Source organism: Leopardus geoffroyi, chromosome C1, assembly GCF_018350155.1.
Source record: "Leopardus geoffroyi isolate Oge1 chromosome C1, O.geoffroyi_Oge1_pat1.0, whole genome shotgun sequence".
Classification (NCBI taxonomy): domain Eukaryota; kingdom Metazoa; phylum Chordata; class Mammalia; order Carnivora; family Felidae; genus Leopardus; species Leopardus geoffroyi.
This window is the reverse complement of record NC_059328.1, coordinates 58,928,127-58,940,149: the sequence shown is the minus strand read 5'-3', so window position 1 is coordinate 58,940,149 and position 12,023 is coordinate 58,928,127.

Here is a 12,023-nt window from a genome sequence, read left to right as displayed (position 1 = left end):
TTATGACCTAGCCTCAGAAATCGCAGAGCATTATTTCCTCAATAGTCGCAATCTCCCCAAAATCCAAAGGAATGGAAAATAGATCCCCACTTCTCAATAACAGGAGTGTCAATGTCAGATTGTAAGAAGATCTTGTGGGAAAGGGGATTTTTTTTTTTTTTTGCAGCTATTTTAGAATACACAATCTACCATAGGTCTCTTTGTTCCAATATAGAAAAATCTACATTCACATAATGTTGAATAACCAGTAACTGTCTTCAAAAGGAGACATGCTTACACCATCAGATTTTTAACTGGGACATGTGTGCTTTGGGGGTATGAACAATTTTCAGGAAATAATTTTCAAATACCAAGCATCACATGTACTCTTTCCAAAATTTGACTGCCTGAAACTATTCATGCTAGTTGTTCCTTTTAAAAAAGAGAGGCATGCCATCATCCATCTTACATCTTACTATATAGTACATTGACCCTGAGTGTAAAAATCTCCAGGGTTCCAAACAATAGGACAATTCAAAATATTGGTGTTGGTATTGAGAAAGTAAATGACTAATAACTGAGTCATAAAATCTGGAATCGGTTTCAATTCTTTGCCTTTAACAAAACTGAAAGAAGACCTAATTAAGATGACAGCTGGTAGATCATTAAAAATAATTTTTGATGATAGATAACTATGTGATTTTGGCATATAACTTGGAAGGAGTTCAAATATTTGAATGACATTGCTAAAACAAAACTCTTTCCATTCTCATCTACTTATTTATGGGAATATGTTTTCTCAGATCTTACATCCATAAAAACAGAAATAGAACAGACTGATCCTGAGTTTTGTCTTATTCCAGCAATAAGTAATATGCATCCACAGATACATACACTTATTGAACAAAAAATAGCCCAACCATTTGAATAATTGATATATTTTTAATAAATTTCATCTATATCTAAATACACAATTCTTTATGTTATTTAAGTTAATTTTGCATTTATTTGTATAATGAAATATCAACTCAGAATAAATGTTAACACTTGGAGTCTTATGGTCACAAATTTTTAATTACTTTTCAATCGATATAACTGTTTTTATGGCAGGAAAAAGTGATCACTAAAAGACTTTCAGGCAGAGAAAAATGTATTAAAGCAGATAAAATTTTATTGGAAAAGTGGTATAGAAATAGGAGTTCAGAGAGGAAAAAATAAATGAAGAATTTCTGACTGCTAAAATGAGTTTGTTCATGTATTTTTATGTGGATTATGACAGGAATCAAACGGATACATTTCAAAGACTAATGAAATTTTTATGTCAATGTTCACAATTTTCTGTAAACTATATATTTTACAACTATTTAAGCTTATGATGAGAAATTTTAGAGGTCAACAAAAATTTGTGAGAAGGATATGTTTCATTAATTGTAATCTTAAAATAGCCTCCAAAGTAATATGAAAGCTGAAGCTAACTTAACAGCAGGTATTTTACAGAGTAATTTTTGTTGTTAGCTGAAAGGAGCCTCTGAGCATTTTCATATTCTATTCAACTACACCGTTGTTTTTATTGTACATTATGTATGTAACTATGAGGCAAGTCTGTAGCAACACAAAAGAAGAAAATCTTGTTTTATTAAATTGGTATGGTTGAACTTTATTATTATGTCAAAGACTAATCAATTAGAGCTGAGATTTCTGGTTTTACCAAGAACTTTTTTTTATCTACATGAAGGAACATACCTAGAATTAAAAATCTACATTGTTACATTTTTGAAAGGTACGGAGCAGATAGAAATACAGAAATAAATGCTTGTCCATTTCTTTTGAGGATTATTGGTGATATGTTTTGAATATAGGATGTGGAAATCCAGATATGTGCTCCTTGCTCTTTTTCCAGTGCCTCAGTGCCCACCAATAGCAAGTCTGAAATAATCTTAATGGTATCATATATCCCAAGGCTCATCATGGTGCCTGGCACAGTATAGATGTTCAATATCTGTTTGTTGAATTATTGAGTGGATGAAAGAACTGGGATTCCTTCATTTAATGAGTTGGTCAGCAAGCCTTTTCCAATTTCAGAAATTTTTTATTCAAGTGCAAATTTACATTTGAGTTGTATCATCTGAACAGTGGTTCCCAAAAGTCAGCCTGTAATCTGACTATGTCAGTGTCACCCAGAGGATGTGTTATAAATTTAACTTCCTGTACCCCCAACCCATATTACTAAATTACATACTTGAGGGTGGTGAGGTCTGGGATTCTTCATTTTTAATAGGCTCCCCGGTTGATTGTCATATACATAACTGACAGGACGTGGGAGAATCAGTTTTGGAAACAAGAAAAACCCAGGTAGATTCATTCAGAGAATAAGAAGGCAGGAAACACAGGCAGTCTCAGGGGGAAAAAATGGTCTGGTCAGGGCACCAGTGCTAGAAATGAAACAACAAACATTTGTCACCGGGCTCAAGATTGAAATTTGAGGGAGAGAGTGACTGCAGGTCTACCTTGGGTCATGCTGGTATCCCATATAGGGTGGAGTCAGTCAGGGCTATGATTAGTAGTTCCATTAGGCTGCATATAATAGAGAAGAGAGTTTTTCATAAACATAAATCAAAACACTGCTAGAAATCAGGAAAGTTGTTTTGGCAGCCAAAAAAAATTTACAAATGCAAGGTACTACACAATAGAATGGGGTGGCTCATAATGTAACATTACCATGTCAACGGAGAACCAAACACTAGATTAACATTCAACCTGAACATTATAGAAATAATTCCTATTATCACAAGCAATTGGATAACTTTGAAATTTTTTCCCATTCTGAGTTTGTGGCTCTGTATTACTAATTGAATTCCAAAATCATCCAACTCAGCTTTTAAAAATCAAACACTGTTTAGAATCTTCTAGAAAAATTAATAACTCACTACCTTTGTAACTTTTTGATGTTATATATTTTAAATTGTGTTTAATGACAGAATACTAGGTAAAGTCAATTGTAGGGAAGAATAATCAATAATCACCCTTAGCTCCTGGCTAAGGCTAATCATGCTTAGCTCCTGGCCCCTGTAGCCATTCTGACCCCTTCCACTCATGTGTCCACTGTTCTATAAAGAAGAACCTCAATCATCTTATTCCCTAGCTATGGCAAATGAGGAAGTTGTCAAGGAACCTCCTGCTCATTACCAATGGCTTTTGCTTTTTTCCGATCTTATTTTTTGGCTAAACATCTTTTGGCCCAATTTTTGGCTGTGCAAATCTAATGTTCTTTCTTTCCCTTGACCTCTATAAAGTTTATATCTGCCAATTCCTTTGGCTCACAGAATCCTTATAGTCTTCAGTAAGAACTGCCTACTTCTCATCATTCTGGAACCTAATTAATAACTCCCATTCTCCAACTTTGTTCATGTTGGCTGGATCACTCTCCAAAGCCTGCAGAAGCAGGGAAGTTTATGTTCATAAATCTGTTACACGGCTGAATATAAAGATGCTCACTGGTTAGCCGGGAAGTAAACATTGACAAAATATCCAAATAATTAAATAAATGCACACCCACATCATTTTTCAGGAATTTAAATGTATACGTGTTCAGCTTTTCTGACTCATGTCATTATTCTCTCAGTGATAGAATGGACAGGGTACACTGCTCTGTGAAGAATACCTCATTACCTTTCACAGTTCTCTGAATTTCATAGTGTTGCCTAAAAATATCTTTTCACTAAAAAGTCTAGAAGAACAGCACTCAGGAGAGTTGTGTTTTCCATTACATTGATCTTAGTCAGTAGACTCCAATGCGTGATTGAGTTGCATGCTGCTAATAAATTAACAAACATTACATCTGTTCTCACCTGCATTTTAGTCTTTCCTCTGGGTGCAGACTGATACTTAACGTTAAGTTAATACAAGAGTTGCTTTTTCTCTCTTTGGTCTATTTTGGATTATTTTCTTTAATACATTTACCAATGACCAATCCATTCAAAAATTCACACATTCTGATGAGCTATATAATATAACCAGGAAAATAAATTTATTTCTATCAAGAAAAATATTATATACACAGTGACTCAGTTCTTAGATTATGAAAACCAACTTTTTGACAATATAATCAGTCTACCATTGACTGCTTTGATTAGTACCCCAAAGAAGTCAAATGTAAGATAGACCCGTGATAAAAGTTTACTGGCTATTCATCTAAACCCTATTCACACAGCAGGAAGATATTGGTTAAAGCAAATGAAAAAAGATAAAAGGTAAATTCTCATGCCTGAAGATTAACTCCTGAATGTATGCTGGTTCTGATGCAGGCTGGCTGAGTCCAAGAACCCAGAGGGGGTCCCACTGGACCAGCCATGAGGATTCTTGGCTTCAGTGCAGGATAGAAATCAAACTTGAGCTGAGAGGAAATGAAAGCAGAGTTTATTGAAGATGTAGAGAGAGTGCAGATACGGACAGAGCATCTAGAGATTTGGAAAAGGAAAGAAGAGTGAGTCTTGTCTTTGCCTGGGTTCTGGAGTTTTTATTGAGGATGGTGGTCTGGTGTACATGTCCTCTCAGGCATCCAAGAAGTGGTCAGAGCAAGGACAAGTGCTTGAGTGTCCTCCAAAAGTCACTTATGCCCTGGAGCCAGGGGTCTGGAGTCAGTGGCATTAGAAAACATACATGACTACATGACAACCCTGCCTGGTTGTTCATTAAATGTTTCTATTGTGCTGGAAGACTCCAAAGAAATCATTAACTACTTGACCTTTACAAAGAGGACACACATTAAAGCATGTGTAAGGTGGAGGTGCAGGTCCCAGCAAAAACAGAGGCAGCAAAAGAGCTGTCTTCATAGGGTCCCTTCATGGGATCCCTTCAGTTCCCCTATCTCAGTTCCAGGCAGTAAATTAACCCGGTAATTTTGAGAATTGCTGATGTTTTAATGCTAATGTCTATTTATGCAATATACAGATAATCCTCACCTGGCAAGAATATACTTCATGACTAACAGTTGAAGGATAACAGGAAAATCGATAGCCAGACACAAAAGGTAATCAGGGCAGAGGCACTGCAAAAGGTCACTGTATTGGTCAGGGTTCTTCAGAGAAGCTAAATCAAGAAGATAATGAGATGTATTACAAGGAATAGGCTAACATGATAATGGAGGCTAAAAAGCCCCACCATTTGCAGTTTATAAACTGGAGACCCAGGAAAGCCAGTGGTATGAATTCTAACATGAGTCTAAAGGCCTGCTGAGAACCAGGAGTGCTGATGGTGTAAGTCTCAGTCAGTCCGAGAGCAGGAGATGACTGATGACTCAGTCCCAACAGGCAGAGAGTGAATTTGCCCTTCTTCCAGACTTTTAATCTATTCAGGCCCTCAGCAGATTGGATGATGCCCACCCACATTAGGAATGGCAATCTACTTTACTCAGTCCTCCAATTCAAATGCTGATCTCTTCCAGGCACACCCAGAAACAATGTTTAACCAGATATCTGGGCATCCTATGGTCCAGTCAAATTGACACACAAAATTAATTAACCATCACAGGCACTGATCTGATTTAAAGTCCTGGCTGTGACACTATGTATGACCTTGAGCCTAGTTTTCTTCATCTGAAAAATGAAAATAACACCTCACTCACAAGATGGTGGGTAAAGGAAAATAAAGTATATGCAAATGCTTCTTGAAAATTTTAAAGTGGTCTAGAAATATAAGGTACTATTACTTCTGTTTCCTGTTAGTGCCACACTGTAAGCTATTGAGATACAGTAACAGGCTTGGAAAGTACACGTTTAAGACAAATCCTTTGCGAAGTGATTTCATTGGAGGAAACACTATAAATAAACTTAATAAGTCATTTTAAGCTTTTGGATACAATGGCCGGTAAAATATTACCAAAGATATAAAATAAAAACCTCTGCTAAAGAAGCTGTGCGCAAACACACATACAGCCTATGAGATCCATTCAGTAGCAATGCACATAGATAGGCCAACACAGCAATGCCTGAACTGTTACGCAAGCAAACTGTCTCAAGTTTTTAAATAATCTGGAGCACCTGGGTGACTCAGCTGGTTGAGCATCTGGCTCTTGATTTCGGTGGCTCAGGTCATGATATTGAGGTTGATAAGATCAAGCCCTGCATCGGGCTCTGAGCTGACATCCTGGAGCCGGTTTGAGTTTCTCTCTCTCCAGATCTCTCTGCCTCTCCCCAACTCACACACACACCCACACACCCGCATACACACTCTCTCTCTCTCAAAATAAATAAATAAACTTTAAAAACTTTTAAATAATCAATTGGAGTTATCACTTCAATACCAGTACACGTGAATGTAGTGGACTGCTGGTCCTGGAGCATTTACATGTTTGCCATATCTCTGTGAATACCCAGTTAAACAGAGAATTGTATTGCAAAAACAGAAGAAGCAATTGCTTATGTCAGTGATAGAAACAAATGTCTAGAGAGAAAGAACGAAGTAGTGATGGAAGTGAGCACACAGAATAGCTCCTGCTTTAAAAGCTATGTGGACTTAGGCTTCCCAGAAGTCCCAGACCTGTCACTTTCCTAGCTACTATCACTCCTTACACCAAAGCTGTCAGGTTTGAATAATAGAAAACCTTCTGTTGCTTCCTCTGGATACTGAGTTCACAGAGGAGGCAATTTAACTATCCCACCACAGCTCTGGTTCTTTCTTGCCCGACAGAGCCAACTTCTACTGAGAGGGATCTTCCAATGATAAGAAATGAGAGTTGGGAAAAAAGTTCATCATAGCTTTAAACTAAGAGTCTGGTAAAGACCTCAATAAGATAAATGATAGATTTTGAGTAAAAATGATTTCTCCCAAACCATAATTGTCTCCCAATCCTTCTTGAGTTGGTTAAGATTCTACCAATGTTTTGTCAGTCGCTTAAGCTCAAGCATGTGCTCCTCTTCAGCCACCCTGCCTTTGCCTGCACTGTTTATTAATTGCCAAATCTTACTGTTTATAGGCACACACTACAGTAGTATCTCTTGTCTCAATTTAGCCCCTCTATTAATACTCCAGTTTATTTTCACATTGTTTTTATGAAATCACTAAAACAGCGTTCCAACTGGCCTCCCTCTTCATGTCTTTCTCTTGCTCGCTAATCTATGCAATGCTACCAGTGTAGCTCTCCTCTTCACACCACTTTCCAGCTGAAAATCCTTCAGTGGCTCACCCCTGCATACAAAATTAAGTTTAGATGTCCTAGGCTAAGGATTAAAAGTCTGAAAATAACCAAGTGCTGGAGAGGTTATGAAGCAACGAGAACTCTTACATTCTGCTCGTGGAAGTGTATGGATAGAACCATTTTGGGAAGTTGATTCTCAGAATTTACTAGAGCTAAACACATGGACATCATATAACCCCCAAATTCCACATAAACAGTCACTTTGAAAAATAAATAGTGGTGTATTCATACACTGGAGTACTTATAAAGCAATGAAAATTAATAAACTATAGATGCATTCAACAGCTTGTACAAATCTCATCAATAATACTTAATGAAAGAGGTTAGACACAAAGTAATTTATGCAATCTAATGACATTTATACAGAATGCAAAAACAGGCAGCACTAATCTATGGTGTTAGAAGTCAGTGTAGTTTCCTTCAGGGAGAAAGAAAGCTGTCGTGTTAGATCTTTCCCAACTTTCCTCCAATCCTCATGTCTCCATTCAATCCCCTAGCCTCATGTTCTGTGTCTTTTTACCTCTGTTCCCTTCTTTTTTCAGAGGTCAATACTGACACAGAACCAAAAAGATGTGTGTGTGTTGGGCAGGAGGAATTTATTATAAGAAACTGGTTTGTGTGATTATGGATGCTAACAAGTCCCAAGATCTGCAGTTGGCAAGCTGGAGGTCCAGGAGAGCTGATGGTATAAGTCCCAGCCCCAAAGCTGGCAAGCTCAAGACCCTATAAGGGAAAAAATTCTTAACGGATGTAGAAATTGATACCAGAAGTAGGGTGTTATAAGTGACAAATCCTACAATGTAAAAGTGACTGACTCTAGGTAGGTAGATAGTGGGAAACTGAGAATCCCCTGAGGACACAGTAATCGGATTAAGGATGTGCATACAGATACTGACATGTGAGGAGATAGACCTAAAGCTTATGGGGAAAAGCTTTGCGTCTTCAAATAGATTTGATAGTATAAAAATACAATATGTGAATCCACAAAAAGAAAGCCTGGCTGAGGTGGAGACACCCCAAGGGAAGCATAGCCAAGAGATTGCTCTTGATAATAAATTTTGAGCCCTGAGAAAAATTATATCAGTCTGGTCCGATGAGGTGATAGAAACTACATAGAAACATAAACAATGGGAAATTTAATATCAAGGAGTATTAAACTGTGACAAGAGAGGCACTATGATATATAAGGAAATTTTATATAGTACCCTAGGGCTGAGGAAGAATACCCTAAGAAGGACAAACTTGGAAGGAGACCCCCTTACCAATGCTGGTGTTCAGACTTCCTTGGAGAAGGTGGAGTTTATCTCCACCATTGGAGAGTCCAGAAATTTAATTGGTTTCCCAGACATAGGCTGTTCTGTAGTTGCTAGGCCATTAGGAAGCAACCCCATGGACTGCAGGTGGGGAGCAGGCAACCAGCAACCTGTACTAGGTAGAAACCTTCTGGATGGCAGGCAAAGCATGCGAGGCTTTTAGGGGTAGTGGAAGTGGGCTTGGTGGGGATTCTCTGGGGCACAGGCAGCTTGCACAGGGATCTACAAAAGGGAAATGGGGCACTGGTGCAGACAGAAAGACTTTGGAGTACTAATCTATGTCAAGTATACAGCACAGTGGTCACTTCCAGCCTGAAAAGTTGCCCAAGGACCACATTCCGGAGCACAAGGTCACCAGATGGCCTTACACCTGCACTCTTGGCCCAGCAAGCAGCAGCCAAACAAGTAAGGAAAGCTCCTTCCTCCTCCAAGTTCCATCCTGCAGCCTCTACTAAGAATCCTTTAATGTGAAAGTCTCACGTCAAAGGAAAAACACTAAACGGGATTGTCTGTTACTATGGAACATATACTGAAGGGTGAATTTGGAGCCCAGAGGCAATAAGCTGATAAATGGCTCACAAGCTATAAGTACTGGTCATGAGAACCAATAAATTCCCTTCTGGTTTTAGATATTTTCTGCTGGATTTTCTGAATGTTGTAACTGAAAAATCGTTACCTGATACAGGACCTGGCCCACATACCATCTGTAGGCAAATGGTATTGCTTTTTAATTTTTTTAATGTTTATTTTTATTTTTGAGAGAGAGCGCACAGACAAATGGGGGAGTGACAGAGAGAAGGAGAAAGAGAATCTAAAGCAGGCTCCAGGCTCTGAGCTGTCAGCACAGAGCCCAACGTGGGGCTTGAAATCACCAACTGTGAGATCATGACCTGAACTGAAGTTGGATGCTCAACCTACTGTGCCACCCAGGCACCTCTAAGCAAAGTCTTTCATTGAGCATCACTTGCTTCCCTGACAGCCTGTCTGCCACATTTGCCATCCAAAATCTTTCTGTCCATGTCTCTCTCTTTTAATTAAAAAACAATATTTTCAATGTTTATTTTTGAGAGAGAGAGAGCACAAGCAGGGGAGGGACAGAGAGAGAGAGGGAGACAGAGAATCCAAAGCAGGCTCCAGACTCTGAGCTGTCAGCACAGAGCCCATCGCAGGGCTTCAACTCACAAACTGTGAGATCATGACCTGAGCTGAAGTAGAATGCTTAACTGACTGAGTCATCCAGGTGCCCCTCCTCCATTTTTTTTTATTTTTATTTTATTAGAATCGTACTTATTACTTCAAAGAGCCGATGTTTCAGTTCAAGTCCAAAGTCAGGAAAAGACTGATATCCCATCTCAGCAGTCAGGCAGGACGTGACTCTCCTTATCCATGGAGAGTCATCCCATTTGTCTTCATTTGAGCCTTCAACTGACGAAATAAGACTCACCCACATTAGGGAGAGTCTACTGATTGAAATGTTTATATCCTCCAAAATTACCCTCACAGATACACCCAGAATAATGTTTGACCAAATATCTGGGCACCTCATGGCCCACTCAGATCAATACGTAAAATGAACCACCACAATTGACTTGCCAGCTTTTCACCTTTATTTCTGGCAAAAAGTACTCTATTGATCCTTTAGAGAATTTACATACCTTTATTCTCAAATATATGATTTGTATGGGATTGAACACCTTCCCCTAAAACTCTACAAGAGGGTTTAAACTATCCAGATACTCTGTTTGACCACAATGCTTGGTACAGAGATGGACAAGTAGCACAAACTTAAGGGGATAGTAATAATAGCTAACATAACAAATACTACTGCACTTAACCATCACAGTAGCCCATTCGAACATATGCTCCTGGAGAAGATAAGCTTGGATTTCAAGTGGAATTAATAAAGATGTGATGAACTAGAATTGCCTTATCCATTAGGCTCACAAGGAAAATCAACCTGATAATAGAAGCAACCCAGAGAGGTCTCTTAGTGATGTGAGCTCTACAGTAAGCTGCATGTGAAGCTAAGGCTCACCTGTGGACTTTTCCATTACAAGTTAGAGATTTCTTATTTTGAGTTAAGCTAGTTTGAGTTGGGCTTATGTCACTTGCAACAGCAAAACTGGGGGGCTATCAAACCTGCCTGGTCATTCTACAATTCTCCATCATCAGGGCACCTGAATGGCTCAGTCGGTTAAGCGCCTAACTGGTTCAGGTCAAGAGATCACAGTTTGTGAGTTCGAGCCCCACATTGGGCTCGCTGCTGTCAGCTCAGAGCCCACTTCGGACCCTCACTCTGCCGCTCCCCACCCCCAAATAAATTAAAGCATTTTCTAAAAAAGAGAATTCTCCATTGGCAACAAAACATGGCTTAACAAGGAAAGTTTTATTTTCAGTAAGAGAAAATAGAAATCTAATCAAGAAACCATAATAGTCATAGAATAGGTAAAAACACAATTGCTTTAGAGGCTTTTTTTTCTCTCTCTCTTTTTAAAGAAACAGAACTATCAGGGAGTGGAATTAAGGAAGTAAAAATTTTACTCAATACTCTTGGTGATTAAAGCAATTACTTTATGGAGTAGATTCGTAAGGAATTTATAAATTATAAAATTCCCCAATTAGATGATACTGCCCCTTTGAAAAATTTTATTTTTAAGATTTAGGCTAATATCTTTTCTAAACTCCTCACTAGTCTTGTCTATACAATGGTAAAGCTGCTCATTTTTATTTGTTTATAAGTGTTTCCTAGTCCTAGGGCTTTATAACCACAAAGTTTATTATTAAAAAGTTTTAGTTCACTTCAAATACTTTCTGTGCTATTTGGAAAAAGTATCTAGGGGAAAATTCATGTAAGAAGAGTAAATCCAATTTAACGGAAAACATGAAAAATTGTTGATGAAGTGCTTTATGCGTGCGTGTGTTTGGCCCAAAGGAAGCATCGGACTGGCTCTGGGAGTGGGAGGCAGAGTGAAAAGATACAGTATCTCCTCCTTTGCCTGCTTGTGTTGGATAAATGGATCATTTTATTGTCAGGCTGGTTGAGACTGAATGTCAACATTATACAGGAAGGTCCCAAAGGTATGCAGTACACGGGATGCTATTCTAGCTTCTTTTGCTTGATGCCATTAAATGAGCTCACATTCCATAAGATAAAAGTCAGATGAATTGAAGGCCAATAAGTACCTAGTTTTATAGCAGTGGTTTAAGTTCAAACTCGTCAGGAGTTTATGCGTGTTTCCATGGAAAGACCACATCCAAAACAGCACTTTAACAGATGAAATTTCCAGAGAAAACAAAATTTACCTGTGAATTGCAGTACTAATTGGTGGAGTTTTTTTTTTTTTTTTCTTTCAATAACAATAGCGCAGCATTTAGAATGTGTAAACACTCTGAGCCCTAACAATGGATGGTATTTTTAATTTGAAATATCAGAAATACACTCTATGTTCATTTATAAAATTCTGGCTGGGTTACATATAAGAAACATTCATCCATTCATCTCATAAAAATATATTGATTATTCTGGGCCAAGAAAC